Source organism: Dromiciops gliroides, chromosome X, assembly GCF_019393635.1.
Source record: "Dromiciops gliroides isolate mDroGli1 chromosome X, mDroGli1.pri, whole genome shotgun sequence".
NCBI lineage: Eukaryota > Metazoa > Chordata > Mammalia > Microbiotheria > Microbiotheriidae > Dromiciops > Dromiciops gliroides.
In genome coordinates, this window is record NC_057867.1 from 16,149,044 (window position 1) to 16,161,075 (window position 12,032).

The following is a 12,032-nucleotide window of genomic DNA, read 5'->3' on the forward strand; positions in this document are numbered from 1 at the left end:
GGCTGGATTTGAACTCAGGTCCTCCTGAATCCAGGGCTGGTGCTTTATCCACTATGCCACCTAGCTGCCCCTGTGTCCTTTCTTTTTAAAGTAAGTTTTTATTTGTTTTCTGCTTTTAAAATCATCATGGTTTTCCTCAGTATCCTTTGTTCTCCCCCTTCCAAAAAGCTGCCCCATATAACAAATGATATCTTAAAGAAGAAAGCAAATTAGCACTGATCAAACTGATCAACAGATTGAAAAAATTAAAAAATATATGTGTAATATGTAACATCTATGAACTTCCCACCTTCATGAAGGGGTGGTTTGGAGTATGTCCTCTCACATCTCCCCATTCTAGACATGCTTGATCTTTAGAATTTTATTATATTCACTTTAGGGTAATGTGTGTGTTTGTTTGCTCTTTCTATGTACATTGTTGTAGCTATTGTACACATTGTTTTCTTGATCTATATGTTATTTTAAATGCTGAGGGTCAGTATGGCATGGTAGAAAAAGTACTAGACTTCCCTCCTTTCTTTACAGAGGTGGGGGACCATGTGTGTGAAACACTGCATATATTGTCAAACTTTGTTGGTAGCTTTCTTGGGACGGGAAGGATATAATTGAAAATTAATGTTTTGTGGGGTTTTTTTGTTGTTTTTGTTGTTTTTTTTGTAGGGCAATGAAGGTTAAGTTACTTACCCAGGGTCACACAGCCAGCAAGTGTCAAGTGTTTGAGGCCAGACCTGAACCCAGGTCCTCCTGAATCCAGGGCCAGTATAATCCTAACCCTAACCCTAACCCTAACCCATTCACTGCACCACCCAGCTGCTCCCAGGAAATGAATATTTTATAAAATAAAAAGTATCACTTTTAAAACAGAAAGTGTGCAGGATTTGGAAACAGAAGAGAAATGAGTTGAAATTCTTCTTCAGATGCTTGCTAGGTGAATAACCAAAAGCAAGTCACTCAGACTTTCTAAGTTTTAGTTTCTTTATCTGTAAATGTGAGTAATGATACCTTAAATACCTATCTGGTAGTGTTGCTCTGAAGATAAAATAAGATAATGTGCTTAGTGTTTTGCACATTTTAAAGCACTATATAAATGACAGCTATTATCATTCAGAAGTGTGTATACTCAAAATGTTCAAATGGATATGTAATTTCATCAGTGTGGATGTGTCTTCCAATGAGGAAAAAATCCCAAACCTCCATCCCTCCCCAACATGAGCATCTCTTGCTCATGACACAGCCTCCCATTATAGGGGATCCATTCAATAAGCAATCTTTTCCTTGCCTTCTCTTGACATCAAAAGGCTACCAGTAGAGCACACAGGCTATCTGCCAGTTATCCTGGTATAGACAGGACCCAGAGGTCAGACTGGGAAGAACTTCCTTCCTTTCCCAACTAGTACATGGGAGAATTTATTCTTCCAAACTCTGTCTATCTCCTCCTCTAGGCTGCCAAAGACCCTACCAGTGGACCAGATACCCAGATCAGAGTAACCATGTAGAACATCAGTGTTAAAAAGAATAGACTTGGGGCAGCTAGGTGGCGCAGTGGATAGAGCACCGTCTCTGGAGTCAGGAGTACCTGAGTTCAAATCTGGCCTCAGACAATTAACTCTTACTAGCTGTGTGACCCTGGGCAAGCCACTTAACCCCAATTGCCTCACTAAAAATAAATAAATAAATAATAATTAAAAAAAAGAATAGACTTTCTAAAAAGAAAGTGCTTTGCAAACCTTAAAATTCTACAGAAATGTGAGTCCAGAAGATCAGAAGATTTGGATAATGAAACATAATTCTAACAATACTCCAGAGAACAGTACTCCAACCTTAGTGTGCAGAAGGGGAATGATGAAACTATATTTACTGAATTATCAAGGGACAGAGACAATTATAAAAGATGAAATATATAATTTTTATTACATGCACAACCCAGAGCTCTTAGTTGAGCTGGGATATATTACTCCCAGTGGGAAAGTTCATTCACTTGATGTATTGTCTGGTATGTCATAATCTATCTTTATAATATGTCTTTGATTTCTGTTTGTTATCACTTTGGATCATTTTCCCCTAGCACTTGGTGGGAATGAAGTCAAATCTGAATATATAGCTTGGAACATGAACCTAAAAATTGTTTTCCCCCTAGACCAGAAATATTTAGAGGACAGGTTAGATATAATTCTAGTCCAGTACCCTGTCTGTGGGGAGAGCAGAGCAGCCAGAGTCATGCCCTTCTCCTGGGAGGAATCAAAATTTCCTCTCAAGAAGGATGAGTAGAAGAGAATCCAGATTTGTCTGTTCTGTGAGCCACTAATTTTAAAAAATGCAGACACATAAATTACATGGACAACACACAAGTCTTACACATGAAATTAAAAAGCCACTAGAGAAATAAAATTAATGTATCTTGGAAAAGAAAGGAAGTATTCAAATGGGAAAGAATCTTTGCATCAAATTTTCCAAATAAAGGTTTGGTATTGATGCTATATAGACAATTAAAACATGCATTTATGTATGTGTGTATGTGTATGCAAGTGTATGTTAAGGTACATATATATGATGTTCAAAAAGTATTAATGCACTTCTAAGCTACACATGATTGTTTCTATGTGTACATAGCTACATGATTGTGTATTTACATGACTGCATATTTGTGCATGAATTTAATTATCTATCAGTGTATATGTCTATGTGTCATTGTCAAAAGCCATTTCCTGATCTCATTTCAAGATAGTGGAGGAAAGACATTAAACGCACAGAGCTCCTGACACATTTACCCCCAAAACAGCAATAAAACAACCCCTGGAGCAGAAAACCCCACAAAAAGATGGCTGAGATTATTTTCCAGCTAAAGGGGGCCATACTAGGCTATAAGAAGAGTCCAATCCCATGATTGTGCCAACACAAACCCCAGGCACGCTGCGCCAGAGGACCTTACCCCTGAGCCTGTGAATCAGCTGCAGCACTGGCTTCTTCTGGAACTAAGCTTGAACTATCAGGTGAGAGGGCTGAACAGCTGGTGGGGGGAGGAGGGGAAATACAGGGGTGTCTGCAGGACCTAAGGAGGTTCCCCAGCAGGGAACCAGGAAGAAATCCTGAGCAGCAGGAGGCCCAGGTGGGGAAGGGGCGCAGGCTCATCAAAGCTAAGAACCACAGCACACAAAGTTCTGCTGGCTGGTTAATTAACAAGTTGGCTTGAGGTTATCTTTGAAACCAGAGAAGAGGCCAGGCGAGAGAAAAAGCTTCCCTCCCTCAAACCAAAACACCTGGGACCTTCTGAAGCTTGGGACAGTGTAACTTGGAAGTAGGGACCCACTGTAAGAGGGAGTTAAAAGTCAAGCAAAAGATGGCAAGATGAGCAAGCAAAGAAAGTTGAGAACTATTAAAAGTTTCTTTAGCAACAAGGAAGCTCGAGGTGCACCCTCAGAAGACGATAACAACCTCAGGGCCCCTATATCCAAAGCTTCCAAGAAAAATATGAATTGGTCTCAGGCCACGGAAGCTCTCAAAAGGGACTTTGAAGAGAAAGTAGGAGAGATAGAAGGAAGATTTAGAGAGAGGGAGGAAAGAATGGAAAGAGATTTTGAGAGCGATGCAGGAGAGTAATGAGAAAAAAATCAAAAGCTTGAAAAGCCAAATGGAAAAGGAGATACAAAAGCTCTCTGAAGAAAATTGCTAAGAATTAGGATTGAATAAATGGAAGCTAGTGACTTTATGAGAAACCAAGACACAGTAAAACAAATCCAAATGAATAAAAAAAATAGAGGGCAATCTCCTTGGAAAAACAGCTGACACTTACTAGCTGTGTGACCCTGGGCAAGTCACTTAACCCTCATTGCCCCACCAAAAAAAAGAAAGAAAAACAGCTGACCTGGAAAATGGATCCAGGAGACATAATTTGAAAATCATTGGACTACCTGAAAACCAGGATCAAAATAAGAGTTTAGACAGCATCTTCCAAGAGATTGTCAGGGAAAATTGCCCTGATATTCTAGAAGCAGAAACTAAAATAGAAATTGAAAGAATCCACCGATTACCTCCTGAAAGAGATCCCAAAAGGAAAACCTCCAGGAATATTATAGCCAAATTCCAGAACTCCCAGGTAAAGGAGAAAATATTGCAAGTAGCTAGAAAAAAGGAATTCAAATATTGTGGAGCTACAATAAGGATAAAAACAAGATTTAGCAGCATCTACATTAAAGGACTGGAGGGCATGGAATATGATATTCCAGAGGGCAAAGAAATTGGGATTACAACCAAGAATCACATACCCAGCAAAACTTTGTATAATCTTTCACAGGAAAAAATGGGATTTCAATGAAAAAGAGGACTTTCAGGCATTTGTGATGAAAAGACCTGAACTGAATAGAAAGTTTGACTTTCAAGACCCTAGAGAAGCATAAAATGGTAAACAGGAAAAAGAAATCATGAGGGATATTAAAAGAATAAACTGTTTACATTCCTACATGGGAAGACAATACTTCTAACTCATAAGAACTTTCTCAGTATTAGGGTAGCTGAAAGGAATATACTTAGACAGAGGATACAGGTCTGAACTGAATATGAAGGGATGATATCTGTAAAGAATTTATTTTTTTGTTTATCCATATTCTTTGTTGGGCAAGCAGGGTGGGGTGTCTTATGTCTGGGGCCAGATTTGGGCTCAGGGCCTCCTGGGTCCAGGGCTGGTGCTTTGTTCACTGTGCCACCTAGCTAACCCATGATGAAATTTTTAAAATAAAGTTAAGGGGTAAGAGGAATGCACTGGGGGAGGGGAAAGGGGAGAGTTAAGTAAACAAGAAAAAGCTTGATGTCAAAATTTGGTTTTCCATGTAATTTGGAAAATAAAATTCTAAACAGAGGGAAAAAAGTCATTTCCCAATAATTAAGTGGTTAAAGGATACAAAGTTTTCAAAAGAAGAACTGCAAACTATCAGAAACCCTGTGAACGAATGTTCTAGATCACTAATGTAAGGGGCTAAAATTCTAGCTAGTCTGTCTAAAATATCTAATGAGTGATCACCAATAAATTATAAGCTTTAGCAAGAGTTAGACTTTTAAGCAATTATTAAGGAGAATAAGAATTTGGTAAAGAGAGAGAGAAAGGCCCAGATTCATCTATCTATTAAAGGGAGAGAGCATTCCTAGCTCCACTCTCAACCAGAGTCCTGACGAAAGCAAAGGAGAGCACCAGCCTCGCCCCCTCTTCCTCCCACAAGCAAACATCACTTCCTGACGCCAAAGAGCCACATGTCTTGCCCTCAGATGCCTTCTCTTCATGGCAGAGCATCCTGCAGTAAGTCTCCAGCAGGTGGTGTCATTCCAATCATTACACTAATAATAAGAAAAACGCAAATCAAAACATATTTGAAGTTTCACCTCATATCCATCAGATTGGCAAAGGTGAGCAAAGAAAAAAATAGTCAGTGTTGGAGGAGCTATGATAAGATAGGTACATTGGTGCATAGTTGGTAAAACAACCATTTTGGAAAGCATTTTGGAATTACAGAAATAAAATGGCTGGAAAGTCCAAACTCATTGACCCAGAGAATTCACTACTAGGCACATATCCTAAGGAAATTTGCCTGCTCATAGTTTCTTACAGCACAATAGTATTCCATTACATTCATATACCACAATTTGTTCAGCCATTCCCCAATTGATGGGCATCCCCTCAATTTCCAAATCCTTCTGGCCCCATTTTCTTATATGCTCTTGGAATCCATTAAGGAAGTGGCTGCTATTCTGTACTAGATGAAATGATCTCTCTTGTTGGCTTGCCTGCCCATGGGTATTATAAGAAGACATTAATTAACATTTCATAAATATCATTTGATGTCCTTAAACTAAAGACTATAAATTTAGGAAATCTTCTTGCTAGAGGTAATTAATGGAAAAATGTGCCAAGTATGCTTTGGAATAAGCAGGGGAAAGTAATGATCAAGCTATCCCCTTTTCATTTTAGAAGGAGAATAGTTATAGAAAAAAGAAAGAAAAAGAAAAGATGGAAGAAAAACATCAAGGAATAGTTTGGTCTAATATTTGAACAATTTCATAAATTACGCAAGGTAAATCAATTCCTATGTGGTTGAATGTACTGTATATCACAGAGAATACCCTGAATTTCTGGAATAGAAGCTTAATACCACTGAGAGAATTCTCAGTGTGAGTGAGATTTTCCCCGAGATTTACTATAGTTTTAAGTGATTTAATTAAAATAATAATCAATATATTAACAAAAAAAATGTGATTCATATAGATTGCATAAGGTTAGAAGGTCAAGTCCTTTTCCCATATTTCTCAATTTTCCTATGACATAGTGTAGTTGATCTTGTGATATCCGCCTTAGGAAATGTCACAGGGTCTGTAGGTGGTCAGCAATACTGTTCACGCCGCTTTCTACTGGCCTACCAATGATCCACCCTATTGATATCATAACGCTGATCCCCTGTTATTACTCAAGACTATGTTCTAATTTTAGAAAATGTCTCCAAGGGTATATAAACCCATGCAGTTTGTACTTCTGGGTCTTTCAGGCCCAAAGCCTGGATGACCGGTTTAGTTGAGGGACCCATCAATATCAACATAAATACATGCTTTGGACTAAGTCAATGGCTAGGCTACAATATGAATTGTACCCAGAGAAAGTAGTTATTTTCATTCTTCTGTCGGACTTAAAATTTTTTTTCGCGACACTCAGTTAAATGGTAAAAACATATTTCATAGTTTATCTTTTTATTCCTCATCTGGTATGTCTTAAAATTTTACTGACTTTCAATAATAAAGGCTGCAGATGTCACTATCACACATAATTCTCTATTAAACAGTTTTATTCACATATGATTATCAAATGCATTTATAGGATATTTGAGGAACCAGTATGATATAGTCACTGTATCATATGACACTGTAGTTAATAGTAAGCATGATTTGGATTCAGGAAGGCCTGAGTTTAAAATTCCACTTGTGGAACTTACCATCTATGTGACCCTGGTCAAAACATTTAATTTCTCTAAGCCTCCATTTCCTCATCTGTTATCCACATGTGTAAAAGTTCTATGATTATATAAATATGGGCACGTCCCAGTATGAGAACTTCCTCCAGTAATGTACTGCCACCTATCTGTGGCAGTCCTAGAGATTTTGCTAAGAGACATGGAAATGAAGGGATTTTTGCCAGGGTCACACAGGTAGTAAGCATAAAATGGGAATAATAATGTCCATAGTACCCACCTCAGAGGATCAAATGAGATAAAATATGTAAAACAGTACATACTTTATACATTGCTTAATGCTAGGGATACAAATGCAAGCAAAAATAAAGACAGTCTCTACCCTCAATGAGCTCACAATCTAATTGGATAAACAATGTATGAAAAGCAAAGGGGCAGAAGAGGTAGTAGTGGTGGCGAAGAAAAGTTCCTATGGGAGAGGGGCATGATGGCAAAGTTCAGAGTCATAAGCATATCTGAGAGGAATGAAGGATGACTGATTTTTGGCCCTCCCTCAAAATGGAGCTTCCAGGAGGAATTTTACCAATGGGAGAATGGAGCTGGAATTGTAGATAGATTTTAATTAGGGAGATAACATTCAAATAACTGTGTTTGTGTATACACACATATATGGAAATAGATAGATAGATAGATATAGATAGATATATAAAGATATATAAAATGTGAATGGAAGATAATCTTGGGGAGGAAGCAGTGAGGGAATTTGGGAAAATGCCTTCTGCAAAATATGAGATTTATGTTGTCTTGAGGGAAGCCAAAGACACTAAGAGACAAAGGTGAGGAAGGAACAACCAGTGCAAAATTACATACTTCAGAGATGTAATGTTTAGTGTGAAGAACAGCAGGTAAGCCAGTGTAGCTGGATTATAGTATGCATGAAGGGGGGTAAAGTATACAAAGATTGGAAAGGTAGGAAGGAGCCATGATATAAACATCTTAAATAGCAAAATAGCAAACAGAGGACTTTATTTTTGATCCTGTGAGCAATAGTGAGGCACTGAAGCTTATTGGGGGGGGAGGGGTTAGGGGTAGGGAGTAGGGAGGTAGTCAGACCTGGTTACTGAGTGGTGGATGAATTAGAATGAAGAGAAATTTGAGGCAGGGAAACCAACAAGGTGTTGAAAATTAATCCCACCTGTTGGTCAAGGAGTCAGTTTTACTGTTTGGAACCTAACTTTTACAGGAATACCATTTGATAATTCCAATGCCAGTAGGATGCCTTCATGGACAGTAAGAAAGAAAAGGAGAATGAGGAACAGGAGGATTATGGCACCAAACAGGAAAGAGCGAATGGTACTTCCAAGTTCTCCAGGGAAGAAAGAGAGGAAATCAGACCTCTGTGCCTTTAGCCTAAAGGCCTGCTCACACAGGCAGTGATTTTGTTGGGATGGGTTTTACATAAAAACAACACTCCTTACTTAGAGAAGCACAGACTCTGCTCTGTGAACATAGCAGTGTCCAGGGCCCTTAGCTTCTGGAGCACTATCTCAACAAGGTCAGGGAGTTTTTCTCTTGCATGCTATATGAGAGTTCAAGGAAAGATTCCCAAAGAGCTGTTATTCAACAATCATAACCAAGGCAGCAGTAGAAGCTGCTCTGCACCCAACTCTTCCCCAGAAGGCAGACAGAGGCATATGTAGAGGCAAAAGAAGGTATTGGGAAAGGTGAGGAGTAAGGGAGATAATAGAATGATAGGAAGGCCTGTAAGTCCTGGAAACTCTGGTGAAGGCTGGAGGTTCACTGTAATGACACATGAGGGATCCCTGTCACAGGGGTACTGATCCATAAATACAGGCTTTGGTCTGAGCTAGAAGGAGGATAGATTCAGGAAGGTTGTAGCCTATTGAACTAGGGGTCTCAACGGGTGTGTGTGGTCACATGAGAGGGATTGATCCTTGTCAAATGTGGGGGGCAGAGCTGGTCGTGAAGAAAGGCCCCCACAAATAAACCACCAGATACCAAAATCGTTCCTACCTATAGGAGAATTCAAAACCATAGGGTGATCTGACAAGGAAGGTGGATAGGACACAGAGAAAGGCACAGAGTCCTTGGGATGCTGGGTATCCTCAGCCCTCATCCAGAGTCCCGGGAATGCAGTCTCCTATAGATTGTATCTACTTCTTGTCCTCGGGGTCCCAGGGCTGTTATCTACAAAGGGACATTTAAGTTTGTTTATTCTCTTGGAGAAAGTAAATAGGGACTTCTGACTTCAGTTTGAAGTCTTTGAGCAAAAAGCATTTTGCTCCTATTAATCTAGGGTTTCATAAAATCCATCTGGATAGTAAGGCAGCTCCATCAAATCTAGGTGATCCATACATTCATATTAACAAAGTCTATTGTAATACTCTAGTTGAGAAGTGATGAGGACCTCTAATATGATGGTGGCTTTATGAATGAAGAGAAAGACATGTATATAAAAATGTTATGAAGACATAAGCAACAAGAATTGACAAAAGATTTAATATTTGGGTAAGAATGAGGAGTCAAGGACAAGGATAACAAGGAGCCTCAATGATTGGAAGAATGGTGAGGCCTTTGAGAATAGTAGAGAAGTTGAGAAGAGAGTGGAGGCTTTGTCGGGGGAAAGTAGAGAAAGGCAACCAGTTCTGTTTTACATGTGAAGCCTAAGATGTCTACAAGACATACATTTTGAAATGCCCAAGAGGTAGTTGGCAATATAGAACAGGATTTTAGGAGAGATTGAGTTGTATATGTAGATTTGGAAATCATCTGCATAGAAATGATAAATCAGGAGCTGCTGAGAACACCAGGTAAGATAGTATAGAGGGAGAAGAGAAGTAGGCCCAGGAGAGAGACTCATGGAATACATAAGTATTCTAGGTTAACTGTAACCTAGATGAAGATCCAGAAAAGGAGACTGAGGAGAGAGTAACCAGCTCAGGAACCAGGAGAAGAGCAATGTCATGAAAACCTAGAGATGAGAGAGTATTCAGAAGAAGGGCTTGTCACCAGTGTCCAATACTGCAGAGGTCAAGAATGGTGAGGACCGAGAAAAGGCCATTAACTTGGCAATTGAGAAATCATTGGCAACTTTGTAGAATGTAATTTGCATTGAATGGTGAAGTTGGAAACCAGATTACAGAGGGTTTATAAACTACTGATAGGAGAAAAAGTTAGATCTTTTTCTAGTAGTTGAACTGAGAAGTGAAGGAGAGATGGGATAATAGCTAGTGGATGGCTGGATCAAACCAGAGTTAAGAATGGCGAAGGCATAGGCATGTGTATCATATATTCCACTCAAATCTGTAGTCTTGATGGTGACAAATAGCATATCCAAGTATTGAAAGAAATTGTGGCCTAGTGTCTTGGAGTCAGGTTTCACTGCAACTCATACACCCTCAGTGACCCTCAGTAACCTTGAGCAAGTTCTATAACCTCTCAGTTCCTCAGGCATCTCTTCAAGACCATAAAATACATCTGCAATGGGCCAAGGATTTCCCTACACGGACAATGACAGGAGACAACAAAAACAAAATGTAGCCTTAGTGATTTAAAAATCATGCTAATTGATTTCTTGCTCCTAACCTCTGACTGTAGGCTTTAATCCTCCCATTTGACTCTGGAATATGATAATTTAGTAAAATCAGATTGCCATTCCAGGAGAGGTCCTCAATCTGGTCCATTTTACTCCAGGCTTGACTTCATTCTTCGGACTTCTCCACCTCCTCTCCAGCAGCTCCCTTTTATGAGTTATCATTAGAATGTAAGTTCCTTGAGGGTAGGAGTCTGTCTTGCTTGCTTTTATTTGTATCCCCAACACTTAGCACAGTGCTTGGCACACAGTAACTGGTTGATAAATGCTTTGTCTAACTGTCTACTGAAAATATTTCCCTATGTGGCATCTGAACCCAGGAAATATACTCTAAAAATCACTCTGTGTGTTTTTTAGGCTGAATATTCCAACCAAACTGGTCTACTTGCTATTCCTGTAACTCTGTATTCCTTCTACCCCCCTCTTCTTTATAACCTAATTGTTAGTGTTTTTCCTCTTCTCAAATTAGATCGTATTTACTTCTCTCTATATATATATATATCCCCCTACCATAATATAAGTTCCTTGAGGTCAGATACTGTTTTTGTTTCTGTGTACATAGAGTCTAGCACAGAGCTTTTGATATCCATACCTATTGAATTCAATTGCCTTTTCCTCCTCTCCAAAATATGACATCAATTAATTCAAAAGCATAGCTAAAAATGCTTTCTTGTAAAGCATAGGCGATTTTATGCTCCATGATCATTTTTCTTAAACTGGAAACATACTATTTGGAATATATGTATGCAATTTAATATATGAACCACATAGTTAATGTTTTCTTTCAAAGAAAGAGGGGATAATCCAGTGCCGAGTTTCATAATAACTGTCAAGATTATTGACTTTCATTGTGTAGCATTCATTGAAACTTAAAGGATTTTTTATATGTAGTCACTAAAGAACAGTCAAAAATCAACCACAAATCCTAAGAGATAACAATTGATTTATGTATTGATTTGTAATCTTAAACATAACAATTCTATTCTATTCATAATTTTTTGTAGTGTTTCTTTTGTGCTAGACATCAAAGCAAAGAGTTGTCAAATATTGTTTTTTATGCCTGCCTCCTATAGAAAAAAAAGATCAGAGAAATTATTTTCATAATGTCTCCTACAGGAAAATCATATCAGAGACAGACAGGGAAAACATAGTACCAGTTTATTTGTCCCAAGAACAAGCAAACATGAATCATGCAGAAACCCCTTCCAAAGAAGGAGCTCGAAATCTCCCTCTTTCTAAGGGTATATAAGGTTTTCTTGCTCACTGGTTACAGGGTGTTATCAGTTTCATTAGCATGATACAAATCAAACCAAAAGTAAATACTGTAACAAGAATGGATGTAATGAGGGGCACCTAGGTGGCGCAGTGGATAGAGTACTGGCCCTGGAATCAGGAGGACCTGAGTTCAAATCTGGCCTCAGACACTTAACACTTACTAGCTGTGTGACCCTGGGCAAGTCACTTAACCCCAATTG